Below are 19,863 nucleotides of genomic sequence, written 5' to 3'. Positions count from 1 at the left end.
GATTTCAGACTACAGCACAGTGATTCAACAGTTTTATACATTACTAAATGCCATGATGTATGGTTGCCTTCTGTCAACATACAAAGATACTACAACATGGCTGACTGTATTTCCTGTGCTGTGCTTTCATTCCTGTAACGAATCTATTTTATACTTGAACATTTGGGCTTCTTTATCCCCTTCACCTATTTCATTCATCCCCCTCCCCTAGGGCAGCCACTAGTCTGTTCTTTGTGTTTATGAGTCTATTTCTGTTTTGTTTTGTTTTTAGATTCCACACATAACTGAAATCATATGGTACTTTTCTTTGTCTTCTTTGAGTTAATATACACCCCTAGGTCCATCCAGTTATCACAAATGTCAAGATTTCAGTATATTTTTATGGTTGAGTAATATTCCATTGTTATATATGTTCCACATCTTCTTTATCCATTCATCTATTGATGGACACTTAGGTTGCTTCCATATCTTCACTATTGTAAATAATGCTGTGATAAACATAGGTGTGCATATATCATTTCAAATTAGTGATTTTGGTTTTTTCAGGTTAATTCAGGATTGCAGGGCCATATGGTAATTTTATTTTTAGTTTTTTGAGAAATCTCCATACTCTTTTCCATAGTGACTGTACCAATTTGTTTTCCCACCAATAGTGTATGAGGCTTCCCTTTTCTGTACATCCTCGCCAATATCTTTTTGATATTAGCCATTCCAACAGGTGTGAGGTGATACCTCAAATCTTCTAGTGATTTTCTGTCTACTTTCTATCAATTCTTGAGGCAAGGCTACTGAAATCTATGACTTTCTATCAATTCTTGAGGCAAGGCTATTGAAATTTATGACTACAATTATGGATTTGTCTGTTCTTTCCTGCAGTTTCGTCAATTTTTACTTCATGTATTTAGGTGCATGGTTCCTAAATGTTTAGGATTGCTACATCTTTTCAGTGGTTGAGTTGTCCTGTGAATCCCGGCTGCCTTTTCTTTCTGGATTCAGCTCTGTCTCCTCACCTCAGGGAGTCTACCAGCTCTGTCTGATCTTCTTTTTCCTGAACTGTACCCTGTAAACTTTCTCAAGAGGGTAACCTGGGGCAATCCCAGAACTCACTCATGTGTTTCCTCGTTCTCAGGGATTAGCGCCCTCCGTTGCCGGATGTCCAATATATTAAAAAACATTGTTTCACAAAGTTTGTGAATTAATTTTGTTGTTTCTGGTGGAATTGTAAATCCAGTCCCAGAGAAAAAAGGAAAACTCTCAAACCTTTATTATTATGAAATAATCTTCTTCATTCCAGGTAATACTCTTTCTTCTGAAATCTACTTTTTCTGATATTAATACAGCTCCAACGGTTTATGGTGCATCTTTTTGTATCCATTTCTTTTTAACATCACTATGTCATTTAATTTAAAGTGGTATTTCTGGTAGGCCACAGTGCAGTTAAGTATTTATCTTAACAGTCTCTTTTAGTTGGGCAATTTAGACCATTTACATTTAATGGTATTATTGATAAGTTTAGGTTTAAGTCTGTTTGTTCTATTTATTTTTTGCTTCTTTCTCCTTTTTTGTCTTTCAAAAATAATTTACAATTTAATGACTTTAATTTTTGATTGAGGTATACTTAAAAATATCTTATAATTCCATTTTATTTCCTCTGACATATAAGCTATGACTGTGTTTTGTTGTTATAGGATTGCTTTAAGATTTATAATCTTAAGAGAATAGGGAAATAAAATCTTCCAATAATAAATAAGTCATAGAGCTGAAAATTATAGTATAAAGAATATATCAGTAATATTGTAATACTTTTGTATGGTGACAGATGATTACTACACTTATTATGGTGAGCATTTTAATGTACATAATTGTCAAATCTCTGTTGTATACCTGAAAGCAATAAAATATTATATATCAGTTATACTGCAAAAAATAGATATAACCTTGAAAAAACTATATAGTCTATACATCTTCAGCTTATCATAGTCTACCTTTAAGGATGTCATACAATTTCCTGTATGTTATGAGAACTTTAGAGTATTATATTTCCAATTCTCCTTCCATAGGATTTGTGCTTTTTCAGTCATATACTTTGTTTCTACATATGTCATAAGCTCAACACTCCATAATTATTAATTTTTAGGCAATTATCTTTTAAAGTGATTTACACAAATTAGAAAATAGTATAATTTATACATTTAAGTTACCATTTCCCATGTTCTTCATTCCATTTTGTAGATCCACGTTTTCATCTGGTATCATTCATTACCTTCTGCTTGAAGGACTTATTTTAGGACTGACTTTAAAATTTCTGTGCTATAGATGTACTAGTGATAAATTCTTTTGACTTTTATATTTATATTTTGTATTTTATATTTCAAACTTGAAAATTTTTCTGCCATTATTTCTTCAAGTATTGTTTTTCCCTCCTTAGCTTCTGTTACTCCATCTGCCCATATATCAAAATGTGAAGTTCCTGGAGTTGCCCAACAACTCACTGATTCTCTGTGGTTTTTTTTTTTGAGTCTTTTTTTTTCTATGTTTTATTTAAGATATTATGTATTTCTGTGTCTTGTAGTTTTCATATCTAAAAGTTAGGCTTGAGTCCTTTTTGTATTTTCCATGTCTTAATATTTTCCATCTCTGCCCTAGATTTTTGAACATGTGGAATACAGTTAAATAACTGTGAAAATTGTTAGGTAACATTTCTGCTAATTCGAACGTCTATATTAATTTGGGTTCAATTTGGGTGACTGCATTTTTCTTCTAATTGTGGGTCCTATTTTCCTGCTTCTTACCTACCTGCTAGCATACCTGCTAACATTTTTATCAAATTCCAAATTTTGGATTTTGGATATTTATTTCTGTATTCCTGTAAATATTCTTGGGTGCTGGGTATTTATTTCTGTATTCCTGTAAATATTCTTGAGGTCTTTTCTGTGATTCAGTGGTAACAGAGCAATCCTTTTGGGTGTTCTTTTCTGATTTATTAGGTGGGACCAAACTAGCATTTTCTCTAGGGCCAATTTTTGCCTACTACTAAAGTAAGGTGCTTTGGAGCACTGTAACATAGCTCTGTGAATTCTGAGTCTTTCTAATGTGGCTGGTGGAATAGGCCTTGTGCTTTATTTGGCCTGTGTGAACCCTAGTTACTGTTTCCTCTAATTTCAGGGCTGGTTCTTTCCCCAGCTTTAGGCAGTTTCCTCACACAAGTACTGAACAGTATTATGCTGAATGCTTGAGGGGAACCCTCTGCACATCTCCCAAGTTCTCTATTCAGCTTTCTCCTCTTCCATGGTTGTCCTGTGAATCCCGGCTGCCTTTTCTTTCTGGATTCAGCTCTGTCTCCTCACCTCAGGAGTCTACCAGCTCTGTCTGATCTTCTTTTTCCTGAACTGTACCCTGTAAACTTTCTCAAGAGGGTAACCTGGGGCAATCCCAGAACTCACTCATGTGTTTCCTCGTTCTCAGGGATTAGCGCCCTCTGTTGCCGGATGTTCAATATATTAAAAAACATTGTTTCACATAGTTTGTCCATTAATTTTGTTGTTTCTGGTAGAATTGTAAATCCAGTCCCTGTTACTCCATCTTGTCTCAATAGTATATGTTTTAAGAAAAATAAGAAATAGGTACGTGGATAGAAAAAGTAAATGTAGATGAGAATCTAACAATAGGTTTGTGAAAGATTAGAGAGTATATCCTTATCAAAACCCACTCTACCAATTTCCTGTTATAGACAGGAAAAGGGAAATAGAAAAGATGATATTTGTACATACCATTATTGATACTACTAGCAACAAATCTTCTTTGGACATAGTGTAGGACAGATTTACCATGAATCCAAATTTATACCTTTTTAGAGGCATGGCACTTTATGTGTATAGAAACCAGTAACCTAAATTTCCCATCCATATTTTGGAAGGTCAGTGTAACCGGTATCTCAATCCCAAGAGATGGAGTGGACAAAGAATTTGGAGAAAAGAGGAGAAGTCCTACAGATCCCTCTCCTCCTAGTCGTCTCTCTCTGCACTGTGTCAGGGAGCCCCTCATTGAGAATTTCATGCATTTCTGCTCCAGAAAAACCTGGCTCTGCTGATAGCCATAGTTCCTTTTTCAAAGTGGGAAACAGTAGAACATGGAGAAATTTTATTTATTTCTCAAAAGTTTGATTCAAAGAGATGCACATGGAAGGGGAAAATATGAAGACTGGTTAATTTGGTTCCAGGTACTTTACTATAAAGAAATCTCTAGCAGACTTTAAATGCTTACCTCATTCTATAATTAAGAATTCATTTCCATTCACAAAGTGCACCACACCTAAATAGAAACATGATTCAACCAGTGATTAATTCAACAGTTTGGGTAATTACATCCCCCAGCCTTCTGAAAACTATACCAACTTGCCTTTTATCAGATTTCAGACCCTAATAACCCATATTTTCATTACCACCTGTTTACATTGTTACTAGAATTTTGGGCATATGGCACATTGATGTAGTCATATAAATAATAAATAATCAAGCAGACCAGTTTATAGTATTTGAGAAAGAAATACTGTTATTCAAATAGGTTTTATAAAATTTGTTTCATTTGTGTGTGTTCAGATTAACTAGTGTCAGAGAAGGTACTTGTCCTTTGGGACAAGTGTCCTTTCTGAAATGGGCATAAAGTCACTTGGCTCCTGAAGAATTTTTTGAACCATTTAAAATACAAGTGACCCTACTGGCCAAAGGAGATGGTTTAATCTAGTATCCTTTCTTTGTGCAAATCTTTCTCCATACCAAAGGTAACATTATTAATAAACCTGTGCTCTTTTTATCACCTGTACATATGCTTAGCTGTGAAAACCTTCTAATTCCCTTTCAGTGTATCTACCATTTTCCATTACCCAAGTACAGTCCACGACCATTTTTTCCTTTAAAACTTCTTGCTGACAGATTTTCCTTCATTTAATAGTACTTTGCAACACTCTGGATATAAATATGTTTCACCTGGTAAACCATTTTAATAGCAACCTGAATTAAATCATGTAGGAAAAGAAAAATTTTAAAGGAGGTTTAAAACACTCCTTATTTATCTTGTTTTTTAACAGTGAAGAGAGAGGTTTGCAGAAAGGTTTCAGAGTCAGTTATACTAAGTTTGAGAAGATGTGTCTTTTTTCCAGAATGTTCTAATGGTTTTATGTTTGTTCTTCTACTTCTGATCCAGAAATACCTAATGCATATGCTCTATCCTTTCCTCTGAAGCTTTTGAGGATTAGTTTCTTTTTTTTTAACACTGTCTTTTAAAACTCTGTATGATTTGATAGAAATATAGTTATGTACTACTTGTAATAAGCATTAGGATATTTATTGAGGTCAGCTTTTCTATGAATTAAATTAAAAATCTGAAGCTGATTTTAGCTGGTGGTAAGCAACCTTAAGAGAGATTTTGGTTGCATCTGTACATGCTTTGGAAGACTAGCACAATTATTCTGTCTACTAAGTGATAACAATGAATTATAGACTATTTAGGAGAGCACATACATTGTTGAAAAGATTCTAAGGTCTCTTCTTATTAAAGGGGAAGGGTTTATTATCTGTCTTTGTGGTGCAAGTTACTAGGTTTGGTCTTTCATCCCAAATAGAGAACTCCCAAACCACTGACTTTTATGATAATCTGAATATGTATAAAACATCTCATGATTCAAAATCGAGCTATAAAACAAATATTTTAATGGCATTAATTTCTCAATTAACCATAGGGGTAAGCATTATCTTTGCAACCGTAATCTTTATCTGTGAAGGTGAATGTGGTCAAATCCACATGCCATTTTTCCAAAAATGTTTTCTTTTTTTTTTTTTATATTTACATCCTTAATACTCTCTTCCCTAGGGTCATGCGTCACTCATCATGCCTTTACTGAAAAAGCCTTGGCCCATTCACATATCCTTTCCTAACAAAACATTTTTTTTTTTTTTACATCTCTCCCTCTTAAATTCTCTACTAACATGCTCTTCACTCCCTCACCCCCAGGCCTCCCTTCAGTGACAGCATCTGTATCACTAGGATCAGAAATGCCAACCAGCCAACATTGACCTACACTATAAGAACATCCATTACTTTGGACTCTTTGTCCTTGAAAAACACTTACGTGATGTAAATAAGAGTATAAGATTTTTCTGTATTTTGTTTTCACAACCAAGGTGAATTTGCTCATAGATGTTAAGAAGTGAACTGTTTATTCAGAAAACAATCCTAACAAATGGAATTTATACCCCCTCAATAATGGTCTTCAGGCTGAATTGTTCTCTTTTTACTTTGGATTCTAATTATGAGACATGTATTCATTTGTGTCCCCAGAGGAAAGCATTCTCTGGTCCAGGTAGAGGGTACGCAGGTCACGCGGTTGTATGACCCTCACCACTTGCCGTAGAGCTCACTTCTTAGCCCTGTACACTTTCCCTAAAGCGAGATCCCATTGGCTGAAATGAATCACCCTTTGAGCTGCATTTGAAATGCTCTAGTTTTGAGTATAGGTGCACAGAGAGCAAATGTCCTCTCAGAGGTTAAAAATGACAGTATGTGTCTTTAAATATAAAATCATTGAAAACAGCGAGAGTGAAATGGTCCCTTTTTTGAAAAACCAACAAACAAAAACCTGTTTTGTGGGCTAACCACAGAAACAGGTTCTAAATGCATTAAAATATTTTATCCCATTATTTGTTTTGACCAATTGACCACAATATTAAAAATTCAATCATGGAGCAGCTGACAAGTGCAGTTGCCTAATTTTATTTAAGAGTTTTTTTCTTTTTTCCATTTTTCCATCCTGTTAACGCTGCTGCCTGTGCCCAGACAGTAATGGGCTTCTTGTATGCCCACGACTGTTATGATCATGTAAATTTATTGGTGCTTAGAAGAAGCGAGCTATTAAAACATTACAACAGCCATTACAGCCGGGCTCGTGTTGGCTTTCGCTCCCAATGAACATATGCTTCCGAGTGAATGCCTAAACTCTTATTTATGGATTTAATTTAATATGCGGAAAGAATTCAAAATTAAATTTTGTGTCTGCCTCCAGAGAGTGTCAGTGTATAATAACATGGTAATTTTTACACATCTTTATGAGAAATGGGAAAATTAATTCTTTCTGACAAGTTGTAATTATTCGACTTGGAACAGTTGCAGCTGAGCAGTTTGCATGCCTGTTGTCTGGTGTTCCGCAGTGTAAGGGGAAAACTCAGGGATGGAGATATATTGTGCATCTGAGAGTTTCTAATAGCTTCTGACATTTTAGCCTTGCATATTATCAGGGTGCTCTTTAAGGAGTCAAGGTGTAATCTATTATGTTGCCTGGGACCCACACAGTTGCAATAGCTGGAACATCCTACAGAAATTTTTTAAATGTGGTGAACATCTCCTTGATTATCTTGTAGATGTACCTAGTTGAAATTGATGTGACAAATTTTTATGTTTCTTAAGTGTATCTATTATTCTCTGCTCTTTCACCTGCACGTATGCCGAACAGAAGGTCATTATGTAAGAGCAGAATTTTACACCTGGATTTTAAAGACTAAATATGTTTAAAATGAAAATGTGTGTTTTCTTACCTGTCTGGCAATCATGTTTCCTCACCCTGCCTCTCACCCCATGACACAAACGCTTCTGTAATGAATGCCTGCTATCCCCTAATCTTTAAATTTGATGTTTAAGTGTTCATGAAAATGTAAGATTAATTTAACGCACAACTAAACCAAAACACCACTGGCTATGTTAGCAAAGAAAATATGGAACATGTTGTATGTGAAGAGATGGTACACTGATTGACAGGCCAGCCTGGAGGGGAGTGGTGTCATCTCTGTGTGTAGGATCAATATAGTCCTTGCAAAATAAATGCAAACTTACAATGTAAGAAAGTGTTAGCAGATGAACATGAGAAAAATTCAATTGTCAAAAGCAAGCACATTTCTTTTTTTTGCTTTGGTGCTTCTGTTCCAGAACACACGGATAAACAAGTGGTATGTCTGCTCTCTCAGTTGTTGTACTGAAACTTACTCTGACATTGTTTGAAGTGGTAACATTTTGCTCAAAGTTTATATTTAAGAATGAGATGTAAAGCAGAGTTCTATCCACTAGTAGCTTCTGAAATACTGTGATGCCTTCTGCATATTAAGGCTACAGTCCTGCCAAGCTTTTGACCAGGTAATTGCACAATGCACATGATCCTTGAAAGTTCTACTAGCTACCTGCATTTTTCCATCTCAAGCTGCCCAATAGTGGATCCCTCTAATCCAAGAGATGCTGCATCTCAGCAATTGGTGCTAGATTTGATCTTAATGAGTTAAGTGGCACAAACAGCGTAATGATCCTGAACAAAGATAACTTTGGGCATTACACAGTTTATTTCACTGATTATTGAAAGTAAGCTCTCATGCAGTCCCACTAATTGGGAGGTAAGATAAAAAAAATACAATGTTTATAAGTTGGAAACTTATGCATGATAGTTTGTCAAGACTAATGTTAGAAAACTGTAGAACAGTTTCACAACTCCAGAGAGAGAGTGAGATGGGACTCCTTCCCACCCCCTCCACTCTTACTGCCCTTCCTCACCGCAAGGGAGCGCCCACTCTCCCGAGAGAAGGTGCCCAGCAGAGACATGTTAGTTCAGATTATTAGACCACATGTGCCACCTATAATTGTCAGTGACTGTGCTTATTTTAGTGTTTATTTAGTAAATTAACTATTTTCCTATGCATTACAAACCCATAAAAATAAGCCAAATTTTGGAAACTAAAAAATCCTTTTGAAATGTTAACAATACACTTCATTCTTATCTGTTCTTAAAAACCCAGAAACTTTACAGTTCCAGACGTGTATTAGCCCATTCAGGAGTGAATTATATTGTTGAAGTATGGGACAAGATTTTAAATGAGAGCAGATCTAAAAAGATTTATAGTAAAATAGACTTATTAAAACTCTCATTTATTTGAGGTAGAATAACAAATTAAAGGCTCTCAGTCCAGTCTGAATGCATCAGGTAACATCTACATTTAAAAACAGAAACAACCTGAGAAGCAGAAGCAAGGGTCCCTTTCCAAAATGGGAATTTGGTGTTGGAGCTGCACTTTTCTTTTTAATAGGTATGGAAACTCATCACTTTTGGGTAGTAGAGGGCCAGGAAGAACCCCTGACCAGTCAAAACGGCCTTCCCCTCCCCTGCAGCCCCCCAGGGGCTGATTCCAACTTTAAGCACTAGCAGCCTGGGCCAAGCACTAGGAATCCCTCACTCCTTTAGTGTAGTCATCACCCCATCCCCCTGAGGCAGGTGCAATTATAATCCTCTTTGCACAGAGGAAGATGTTTACAGTTAGAGACGTTAAGTAACTGCCAAGTTCACATAGCTCAGAATGACTGAAAGTAGTACTTAAACCCACATTTCACCACAAAGCATTCACTTCCCTTTAGTTGAAGAATGTTGCTCCCTCCCTGTCCAGGATAGTGATTAAAATAGGACAGATAGATAAATAGGAGCTGGGACCAGTGTGGATGGATCGTGATGGAATGTAAACCAACGGTTCTGCTCTATGCACTTTCCCCCACGTCCTTCAGGGGTTCCGCAGGCCTCAGGGTTACCCAGGCCCTACCCCTCGGCCCTCCCAACTATTCTGTCTTGCTTCGCGTGTCCTATGGGTCACCACTGTCTGGTACTTGGTCTTTGGTGCCTCTCTTAGATGCGTCTTTCCTTTCCATTCCTGTTTTTACCATTTCACCTCCAAGCCTAGTTCAGTCTCATGCGGACTATTTAAAGGAGCCTTCTCTCTTCTCACAGTCTGTCCTTGACTAGACGCTAGTCAGCTCCCTCTGAACTCTTTGCAACTGGGCCCTGATGTTGAGCTTTCATGTTCACCTCTGCATTGTCCAGTTTTAGCAAGATCTTGCTACGTCGGTTTAGCCAGAGTCCCCCCTTCCTACGTATCTGATCACCCTTGATACCTGACCTCTTCTTCATCTTCTGCCAACCCCTGGGTGATGTCTGATCCTCCTGGCCTGCCTTCCCCTAGAATCCCGTTAGATTGGTTTGCCCAGAAGTCTCTCCTTAGCCCTGATGTTTCCTCGTAGCGATTTTCCATCCACTTACCCACACCACTCCTGGCTATAAATTCCCACTTTTCCTTTTGTGTTCAGAGTTGAGCCCACTTTCTCTCCCCTACTGCAAAACGCCATTGTAGCTTTGTAGTGTCTAGGCCTGGGGTCACAGTCCTCCTGCATCTAGTCTGTCTTACTGTTTTAACGAGTGTCCAGAATGATTAACTTTTTCCTTCAATCCTTTCCAGTCTCTCATAACAGTTTAGCTCCACCTCTGATGGAACCGTTTGTTCCCTTGTTCAGAAACTTGAGAGGTTCCATATCATCCACCAAATAAAATACATTCAGGTTAGCCTTAGATTTCAGGCCGACTTCCCAGCAATGTCAAGGGCGCACTTGTGTTCTGACTTAAGTAGCTCACCATTCCCTGAACACCCTGGTCTTCCCAGGCTCTGCATCTGGTTTTTTGCTGTCCTTTCTGCCTGGTCTAACGACCCCCAGGCTTCGTAGCATCTCTTATAAGGTCTAGGCCAAATGCTACTTTCCTGCCAAGCACCCCAGATCCTGTCCTGACAGCTATTCGTCTGGCCCTTGAATATCCAGAGTACTTTGGGTAAACCTGTCCTGTTGTTATTAGTATATGTAGAACTTATTTACGTTTATGTATTTGTCTTACCTCTCCATGATAGTAGGACCTCGGGAAATCAAGGACTACTACTAATTTTCATTTATCTTCTCCAGAACACAAGTGCAGCCCACAGAGTGGATATTCAATGACTGTTCACTAATGTGTGCAAGCCGCACCAGGCAAAAACCACCAGGAACAAGCCTGTAATCTGATAAAATCAGATTTATTGACTGGAAGTGAGGGAGAGAATTCCAAAAGACCGATGGAATTCCCTTGACAAGAACCAGTGGGCAGCAAATTCAGAGGTTGGGTTCTCACTGAAGGACTTTGAGGGACATTCTAAGGGATTAGAAGTGGGGATTAACTAGGGTTCGAATGCTGTCACAGGTTAGATCAGGGCGGTGTAGCAGCAATTGGGATTTTGCAAGTGTTGCATGACCTTGGAAGAAATTGTTTTCTGTTTTCAGTGTTCGGTTTTCCCCTTAACTCGTGGTAGGTCTGCTTTGTGGTCTTTTCAGTCTGAGCTGATCTTCATTTTTTCTGTCCAGGGGTAGATTCTGAATCTGACAAATAAATGAGTGAATTAAAAAAAATACAGACAAATACTTTCATTTTTCTGGGTTATTACTCAAGTAGCTAGAACCTGAAACTAATAATTTTTAATTGTTGGGAGACTTCTTTGTGTTCAGTAGTTTAAAAGTGAATCTTCATTCACACACAAAAGTCTCAAGTTAACTGTCTGCACTTAATTTTGCTTTCTCTTTGAGGGACTTTCTTTTCCTTGCACCATCAGATAGTTCTGTGCTTTTACTCACCTCTCCATCTCTGTCTTCACTGTTCATTCTTAATATGACAGAACTGGAGAGATGTGCTAAGAACACTTTTCATAGTTTCCTCACTTTTCTTGTCCACCTCCCTGTCTCTGAAATGCCTTTGGTTTAGTGGATCACAAGCTCTGGTTGTGTTGGGCATTGGTGTGAGATTGGTGTAAACAGACATTTACCACACACACACACACAGAGAAAAGAGTATGAGACTGTTTTTGTTGAAGTATTTCCTAGAGCTGAAGTAAGTATAATCAGTGAGAGAAATTGTTAAGCCATTTTTCTCTGAACCTGCAATCTTTGAAATTAGGTTAAAACTCTCTATGGCAGGCTTTTTCATGATGTCTTCAGCCACCGTGCTCTCTGTTGTAGAATTTCTCATGGTGGTGGATTTTAAAAGGTACCAGATTCCATCCATTCCCGGATACTTTCCTTCATTCCTTCTGAATGAACCCACTAATAAAACCCCTAAAAATTTATTATTTTTTCTTTAAATGGATACCACAGCTGAAATCATACATTATTTGGCTCAATTTAAGCATTAATGTTTCTTCACCTGCATTTATCAACCTGTCTACAACCAGAATGTTTAGAAGCAACAATTTTTTTTTTAAGTGACCTCACTGTTTTAGAATTCACAAGGAGAGGGGTTCCATTAGCAAACTGCTCCATTTCTGATTCAATAGAACACAGTAATTTGTACTAAAGTAGAAGCCTGCCTTCCTAATTTTGTTGAATGTTACCTGGGCAGCCCTGGTCACCCAGCAGAGAGAGGCATGTCAATATTTTTGGTGTGTGCTATATATCAGGATGTGATTATAATCATTATATCCCTATTTGCATTTCTCTGGCTCTCTGTTTTCTTTTTAATTGGGTTATAAAACAATTAGTTAACACCATGTCTTTTTAGAACTCCCCGAGTGGGCCAGAAGCCGTTTGTTCTCCCTGGACCAATGCGGGAGGGACCCTCAGGAATCTCATTTTATTTACAGCAGGGTGAAGGTCAGAGAGAAACAGTTTTTGTTCCCTGGCTGTTGCTTTCTGTTGTGACCTCTCTGGCATTGTTTGGCTTCCCTGCCCCCCGCCCTTGTGCTTTGAAGAGCCGCCCACCAGGTGTTCCTGTTCTGAATTACACATGAAAGAACCTCATCCCTGGACTAATTAACTAGTAAACTGTACCCACCTCCCCTGGGTTTAATTGATGCTGCTCTTAAAAGGGGAAGTTGTTGCTTCTAAGGCAGATTTCACACCGCACCGCAGTCATCTCTCCTTTATCTTTCTTAAATGTAGAGGATGTTCCAGATGATTTTGACATCTAGGTAAGGCGCCCGGGCCAGTAAGCGTAGTTCATAAAACAATTACCCTGGATGAAAGGAAACGACTCTGGACTTTTCTTCGTGACTTTTTAAAGCTGTGCCCGTGACCTTTTCTCCAGGGAGTGAGGCGTCCTGAGTGATCTACTTTCTCACAGTAGCAAGACCCAGAATCCCACCAGTAACTTTCTGCCTTTCTGCACTGGATTTTCCTTCTTAGTAAAGCAGAGCAGGAAGCCAGTATGCTAACCAGTCTTCTCTATTTTAAATTTTATTTCAGTATGGACAATATTAGAGAACTACTACAATCTGTAGAATCGGGTAGTATTACCATCTTGTCTCCCAGGATCACAAGGCTAAGTTGATTTTATTTTTCACCGACCGGGATCCTGGTCTGCTGATGCGGTAGATTTAAAATCCGGTGGGCAGTCTTCTCTGGGCATGGACCTGTGTTCCAGAGAAATGCAGTATATGTGTGACTCGCAGCTTTTCTGTTCCATTCTTCCTGTCCTCTTCTTTAACGCATCTTATCCTGTTTTTAAACTTGAAATTTAGTGTGTGAACTTTGTAACTTTTCCCATCACATTTGGCTGTGATTATATTATTATCATTGTTGGTTTTGCTTGTTTGATTTTTAAAAACTAGAATTAAAGTATTTAGAGTCAGTGTTTATGTGTGAGGGCCTTTTAAATGGTCTCTTTAAGAGTAACTTCTTGTATAATTTCTTATATATATCTTATATAATATCAAATATCTGTATATTTGAGTATACATTGCATATTTGGAAGTTGCTAAGAGAGCAAATCTTAAAAGTTCTTATCCCAAGGGGAAAAAGAAATTGTAACTGTGGTGATGATGTTAACTAAACTTACTGCTGTAATCATTGCAAGATCTATGTAAAAAGAGGTGATGGATTTTAACTACACTTTGCTGCTGTAATCATTGCAAAATCTATATAAAAAGAGAGAATAATTTCTTCTTAGGGCTGCTGCTTAAGATTCTAGCCCAATAATAAAGATATTCCTGATGTATCTTCCTCCTGAGTAGCTTAACCTGAAGAGCCCTCCTTGTCTTCTCCTTGTTTTACATGTCACATGAGCTCTGATGGACACTTACTATTCTGGTACTAACTTCCAGAACAGGACATGGAAGACAAACAAAAAATTTTAAAAATAATTCACATAATTCTTTCTTCGAAGTGTTAGTAAGACATTCTTTGTTGGAAAATTTTGCCCTGTGAAGGATTGTTTATTGGATTGCAGACCAGATACACATGATAAGATTAGAAAGTTGAAAAAATTTTATTCTGAACTTTTAACTTTGCTTAATTGAAAGCTACTTGAGAATGGATGTTGTTTGAATCTGTTCTTTCTGTATCCCGGCCCGTCATGGAATGCTTTGGTACACATGTGATCTATACAGGTTTGTTGAATATAACTGAATTGACATTTTTTTTTTTACTCTTTAGTTAGCATTGCACGTTGAAGAAAGCCAGGAATGGGAACTTGACTGAATGGTAGAGCAAACAGTCTTCTTTAAATTATTAACAAAATGGTAACAAAGATGTGGTCATGTTCCCTGAGTCCTTTAGAATCTGAATTAGCCTCTGACATGAGAGAGGAAAAAAAAAGAAAAAAATGCCAAGACTAGTTCTGGATATAAATGTTGGAGGTAGTAGATTTATACCCAATGATTCTGTGAAGTCTGAAAATACTTGTTTTAAACTTAGACACAGTTTTAATAACACAGATGTGTACCACTCTCTCCCCCTCTCTTTCTCTCACATATCCTACACATGGCAATCACATGAATTTATACTACACGCCATTACTCACATAGTTCATAATTCTTAAAGTATAAATAATAGCAGCTGCAGATCTAAAATCATCCACCTGATATTCACTTCTGTTGTACATTTTCATCTGCATATTCTTACAGTGAGATTATAAATACATGTAAAGCTAATGCATGCATAAAAATGTTAGTTTAGGAATGCATTTCAATATAGAATGGGTTACTCTTTGTGAAATGGAATGAAGTGGTATAACAATGAACAATAATTGAGCTTTTACTTATTTAACAAATACAGTTGTAGATTCTGGGGTTTGAAAAATGCCTTAGATACAGCTCCTGCCTTCTAGAAACTCCCAGTCTGATGTCAAAGAATGTCATGAAAATAAAGCCACACAAATACACTGTTACAAATGCTATAATGAAGCCATTAAAAAACATGAAATATGGAGCCAGAAAGGTTACTAGTGCTGAGAAAGTTGATAAAAGTTTTCAGAGTCAATATTACTGGAGTTGAATCTTGAATGATAACATTTTTAAGGTAATTTGGAGATTCCTAGTTTGGATAATTGGATGAATAGTGATGCTTTCACTGGGAATCAGAAGGGGTATAGTTTTAAGGGATGGAGAATAATGAGTCCCTTGTGAATGTATTTGATGTTAGTGGCTTGGGTCACCTAGAGAGAGAGCACAAGGTGAAAATAGGGAGCTGGCATTTGGGATGAAATGCGTTCACACACACACACACACACGTTGTCTTTGAGGTCTAGGTGTTAGTTGAAGAAAGCAAGGAGCTGAGCAGATCACCCCTGGAGAATGTGTAGGGGATGAACGTCCACATGGAAGGAACCAGCAAGAGGTGAGGAAGAGACAGCATTAGTTAGCGTTGCTGTGAATTCTGAGGGTAACTACAGCCCCTGCCTCATTTCTGCTCTCCTTGAGGACCTAGGTAGGGTGCTGGGGCTCATTTCCTCATTTTCTCTTCTCTGTCACCCCCATTTTCACAGTCAGTCTAGAAAAATATACCTTTCTCTTTCTTTGCTGCCCTTCCCAACAGAACATTCCTAACTAAACTTCATTAATTCAATGAAATAACACATATAGATAAGTTAACAATTTTGAATCCCAACATCCAGCAGATTGGAGCTGATTCAAACTTATGAGACTCTACAGAAGAGGATTTCTACCATCTTCCCTCTCTTATTCAGATAAGCAGATTGTTCTTAGCCTTTCATGTTCTCACCAAATATGCATCTTGCTTGTGGAGCTAAAAGACTTCCAAAGACATAGTGGCCACACGCATTATCCACACTTAGATGTATAGTTTTCTTCAATAATAACCTAATGTGATCACTTTATTAAGGCATCTGAATGTATCAGCAATGTATTTTTTCACACCACTGCTTTCAACTATGTTATTTCAGATCTTCCTTTTCTACTCTCTGTTATATTTCTACATATCCCATAGTTCTCTCTACCACTCCTATCCCTTTGTTTTCTTGCTGCTCCAAGAAGCAAAGACTATAAAGAGTTTCTTGAATATCCTTCTAGATATGTGCTATTCATATGCAATCTTAAATACACACACTCACACATATGCATGCACACACATATACACATACTAATTTGTTAGAATTTTTACCATGGGCATTTTATAATTACATGAAAATAAGTACATAGAATTTCTACACTAAAACGAAATAAACAAATGAACACAAATCCAAAGCTCTACTATTGGTGTCTCAAACTTTTTAATATTTGATTTTAACTTTTAAAACTTTTCACCCAGTATTTTTTGGCTTCTCTTTAGTAAATTTATCTCCTTTTATGTAAGTTATGACTCTTTCAGTTGTAATAAAATAAGTTCAACCCAGACTCACATAAACTGGTTTGATTTTAGAATCTTTTTTTAACTCTGCTTTTCTGTTGTCTTCTAGTTGATTCTGCTCTGGTATGTTACTAGGACTCAGGTTTACCCAGGTGTTCTCCATACTGACAGCTCCCTTTCTCCATCAAGGAAGGGAGAGCCGCCCTCTATGTGCAATTTAAAAAATACAGGGAAATCCTGATTTGAATATGTACTCACTCCTGTATAATTTTTCTGTGGCCAGTAAATCAGGGACCAAGCTAGGCATGGGCCATGTGTACTCTGACATCACAAGTTTGCTTCGAGGCAAACTTTTTTATTAACAAAAATGAAGGTGTTTTTATCAGATGAGGAGTGGGATAGCATGCTGAGCCAATAAAATGTATAGCTAATACAGTGTCCCTTAAAAAATTACTAAAAGATACATTAGTCATGACAAAAGTAATATCCCTGTTGTACTGAGTTTTGTTTTCAACAGGTAAAGACTAAAGCTTTTAAAATGTTGCTAGTAACTATAAAAGGCTTATTCAACTGAAAAGGTGTTTAACATTCCTTTAATCTACATTATGGATATATTTTCAATATTTTCTTTAAGTTATTCTCTGCTTTAAATTGTATCATTCATCCAACTGATTATACCCATTATAATTACAATGTGAAGTTAAGTCATGACTGATTATATAGATTAATAGTAGTCAGATGTTCTTATAAATGCACATAATTGTGTTTAGGTCTATTAACAAATCCCAGTGTTTCTATTTGCAAATTATATCTTGAAGAAGATATGAAACTGTTCACTTCTCTTTCTCATTGTCACCTTCCTGTTTTGCCATTTTTCTTCTGGACTCTAGCAATGTGTCCCAGCGGGGCATTCTGCTTACTGTCTCTCCCCTTTACACAAATCTCTTCTCTATGCAACAGCCAAGTGACCCCTTTAAAATGTAAGTCAGACCATATTATAATCATATCATGTTATTCCCTTGTTTAAAGCTGTCCAGTAGATTTCTCATTATAACTGGAATTAAGTCCAAATTCTTTGCTTTAGCCAATAGGCCCTGCAGGATATGGTTTCTCCTTGCCGTTGTAACTTCAAATTGTGCCACTAACCTCTCGAATCACACTACCGTCCAGTATGGGGAACATGTCAAAAACTGCTCTCAAAGCACGGCCTTTGCAGACACTGCTGTGTAGAACTGCCCCTCCCCACACCCGCCCACCGTGTCTGACTTCAGCTCATCGTTCGGGCCCTTGCTAAAATGCCAGGGTTAGAGAGTTCTCCCTTGTTTCCCTATTGAAATAGTTACCTGCCCTTATTTTCTCTTGCTTTTCACCATATTTGCTCCTTTCCCATCCTTACAATAATTAGAGACTTTTGTCATTGTGTTTACTGGCAGATTGTCCGTCTCCCCCAGTAGGTTGTCAGCTTCATGAGAGAAGAGTAAAGGGTCCTTCTCAGTCAGTGTATGGCTAATATTTAGCCCATTGGTTGGCACAGAATTTTCACACAGGAAATACTTATCAAATGACTAACAATGAATTTAGTACTCTCATTAAAAATCATCTGTCTGATAACTAATTTAAAATATTCCTCTATACGAAAATAAAAATAACAATAAACCCTCAGTAGCAGCAGGCACTGCTAAAAAGAGAAAGGAAGTTAGTTCATCAAGAGGAGGGCCAAAAAAACCCAGAACTTTCCAGAGAAGTTAACCAAGGCTGACTGGTTGCTTATAGGAGAAAAAGGTGTGATCCAAAGGGTAAAGATGATCTTTAATAGAACTTTTTTTTTTCACCAAATCCCAGGAGATTGTACTAATTGTCTACAGAATGGATCATATTTCCCTCAGGAAAATAGCAACATGCTATGGGGACAGAGGGTTCATCTGAGGGCTACAGGGAACAACTGATATAAACCAAAGAAACTGATGAAACTTCAGGATGGTGTTGCCTGTAACACACCATCTATGTGTTTGGTTCGGGGCTCAAACTGCTCAAGTTAGAGGCTAGGGTGTTGGAGGTGGGCTGGGGGCATATCATACTCTTCCACAAGATAGTGGGGTTTTTTGTCTCATTGCAGGGGTGGGGGTCACTACGGAGACTCAAGAATTTAAATGCCTCACCAAGGATGGAGCATGAAGATGGGGTTTCTGATTTCATTTCCACACTTGCTGTGGCAGCAGGAATGATAGCAAGTATGGAGAAGCTTAGACATTTGCTCAGTCTCTGCTTCCACGTTCCTGAGAAATAAATCTAAGAACCCAGAAATTTAGAAGTGCCACAGCCGTGGCTTGATGGCATTGGAAAGGGACTGAGCTAAACCAGAAACCAACTTACGATATTTGGTCTTCATTTGAATGTATTATATTTATTGATAATGTGCAATCTCCTATTAAAGCCTTTTGTAAGAGATACCAATCATATAATACTTAATATAAGCCCCTAACCGTAAAACGGGTTTGTTGAACTTCAAGGGAGGCATCCCTGAGAAGCCGTTTAAGATTAGATTCAAAGCAGGATACAGTTTAGTGAAGGGTGTGAGGAAAGGAGAGGGTTCCACACAGGGATCAGTCTGTGAGAAGGTGGGTGGTGAGGTGGGTCAACCCGTTGTGGGCAATGACCCCAGAGAGACATTATGCTGCAATCAGGGGGACAGAGGGTGCTGAATGACAAGGTGGGCAGCCACATCCTGCAACCTTATGAAGGATCCTGTATGCAGGTGTAGGATTTTGGCAGCGAGAAACCAAAGCACTTATTTTAGCTAGAGAATGGCAGGGTCAGATTGGCACTAAAAACAATGTTTTTGTAGCATACTTCATCAGTCCAAACAAAAGATGCTAGTGAGCTGACTGGCATGGCGGCTGTGGAGATGCACAGAAATGTCCGATTCAAAACTTACTAAGTCATGCAGACTGCAGGGCACGGCTGTTTTTTAGGAAGTGTATAGGGGAGTGTGGTGAGAAGACTAGTAAGGATGATTTCCCTGTTTTTCTGTGAAGCGGTGGGGTGTTTTGTGGTGCCCCTACTGAGATAGGGAAGGCTGGAAAGAGCACCCAAATGAATGAGTCCAGTTTTGAGTACATTTCATTGGGCATTTTCTGAAAGGCCAGTGGAGATGTTGAGTAGACATGTGAGTAAATGGACTTCGGAGCATGTTCCAAGGATACAGAAGGAGATACCAATTTTGAAGGCATTGGCACATAGGTGGGGAATATAAGATATGGGAACGGATATGATCATGCAATGAATCAAAAGAGGGCCTGGAACCCAACTCTGAGGATGTGGAAAAGCATTTAGGCTGAGGAGGAAAAAGGTTCAGAGAGAAGCCTGGGAGATGGGAGAGAACCAGTGGAGTGGAGTATTCTGGAAGTCCAGGGAAGA

At 37.9% G+C, this 19,863-nt stretch overlaps 1 protein-coding gene across 15 annotated transcripts in view; it reads left to right on the top strand.

The window, feature by feature from the left end:
* SOX5 (SRY-box transcription factor 5) overlaps positions 1-19,863 on the top strand; it is a 931,123-nt gene that overhangs the window by 371,694 nt on the left and 539,566 nt on the right. Inside the window, exon 1 of one of the 15 annotated variants that reach the window (XM_057491903.1) lies at positions 16,448-18,677. The exons of the other annotated variants lie outside the window; for them this stretch is intronic. The gene's annotated coding sequence lies outside the window, so the exon portion shown is untranslated. Of the gene's footprint in view, positions 1-16,447; positions 18,678-19,863 lie in introns of those variants that run through there. 15 annotated transcript variants of the gene reach the window in all.

The sequence above is a fragment of the Manis pentadactyla genome, chromosome 14 (assembly GCF_030020395.1).
Source record: "Manis pentadactyla isolate mManPen7 chromosome 14, mManPen7.hap1, whole genome shotgun sequence".
Taxonomy (NCBI): domain Eukaryota; kingdom Metazoa; phylum Chordata; class Mammalia; order Pholidota; family Manidae; genus Manis; species Manis pentadactyla.
The sequence above is the reverse complement of the archived record's forward strand: the minus strand, read 5'-3'. Positions and strand labels throughout refer to the sequence as shown.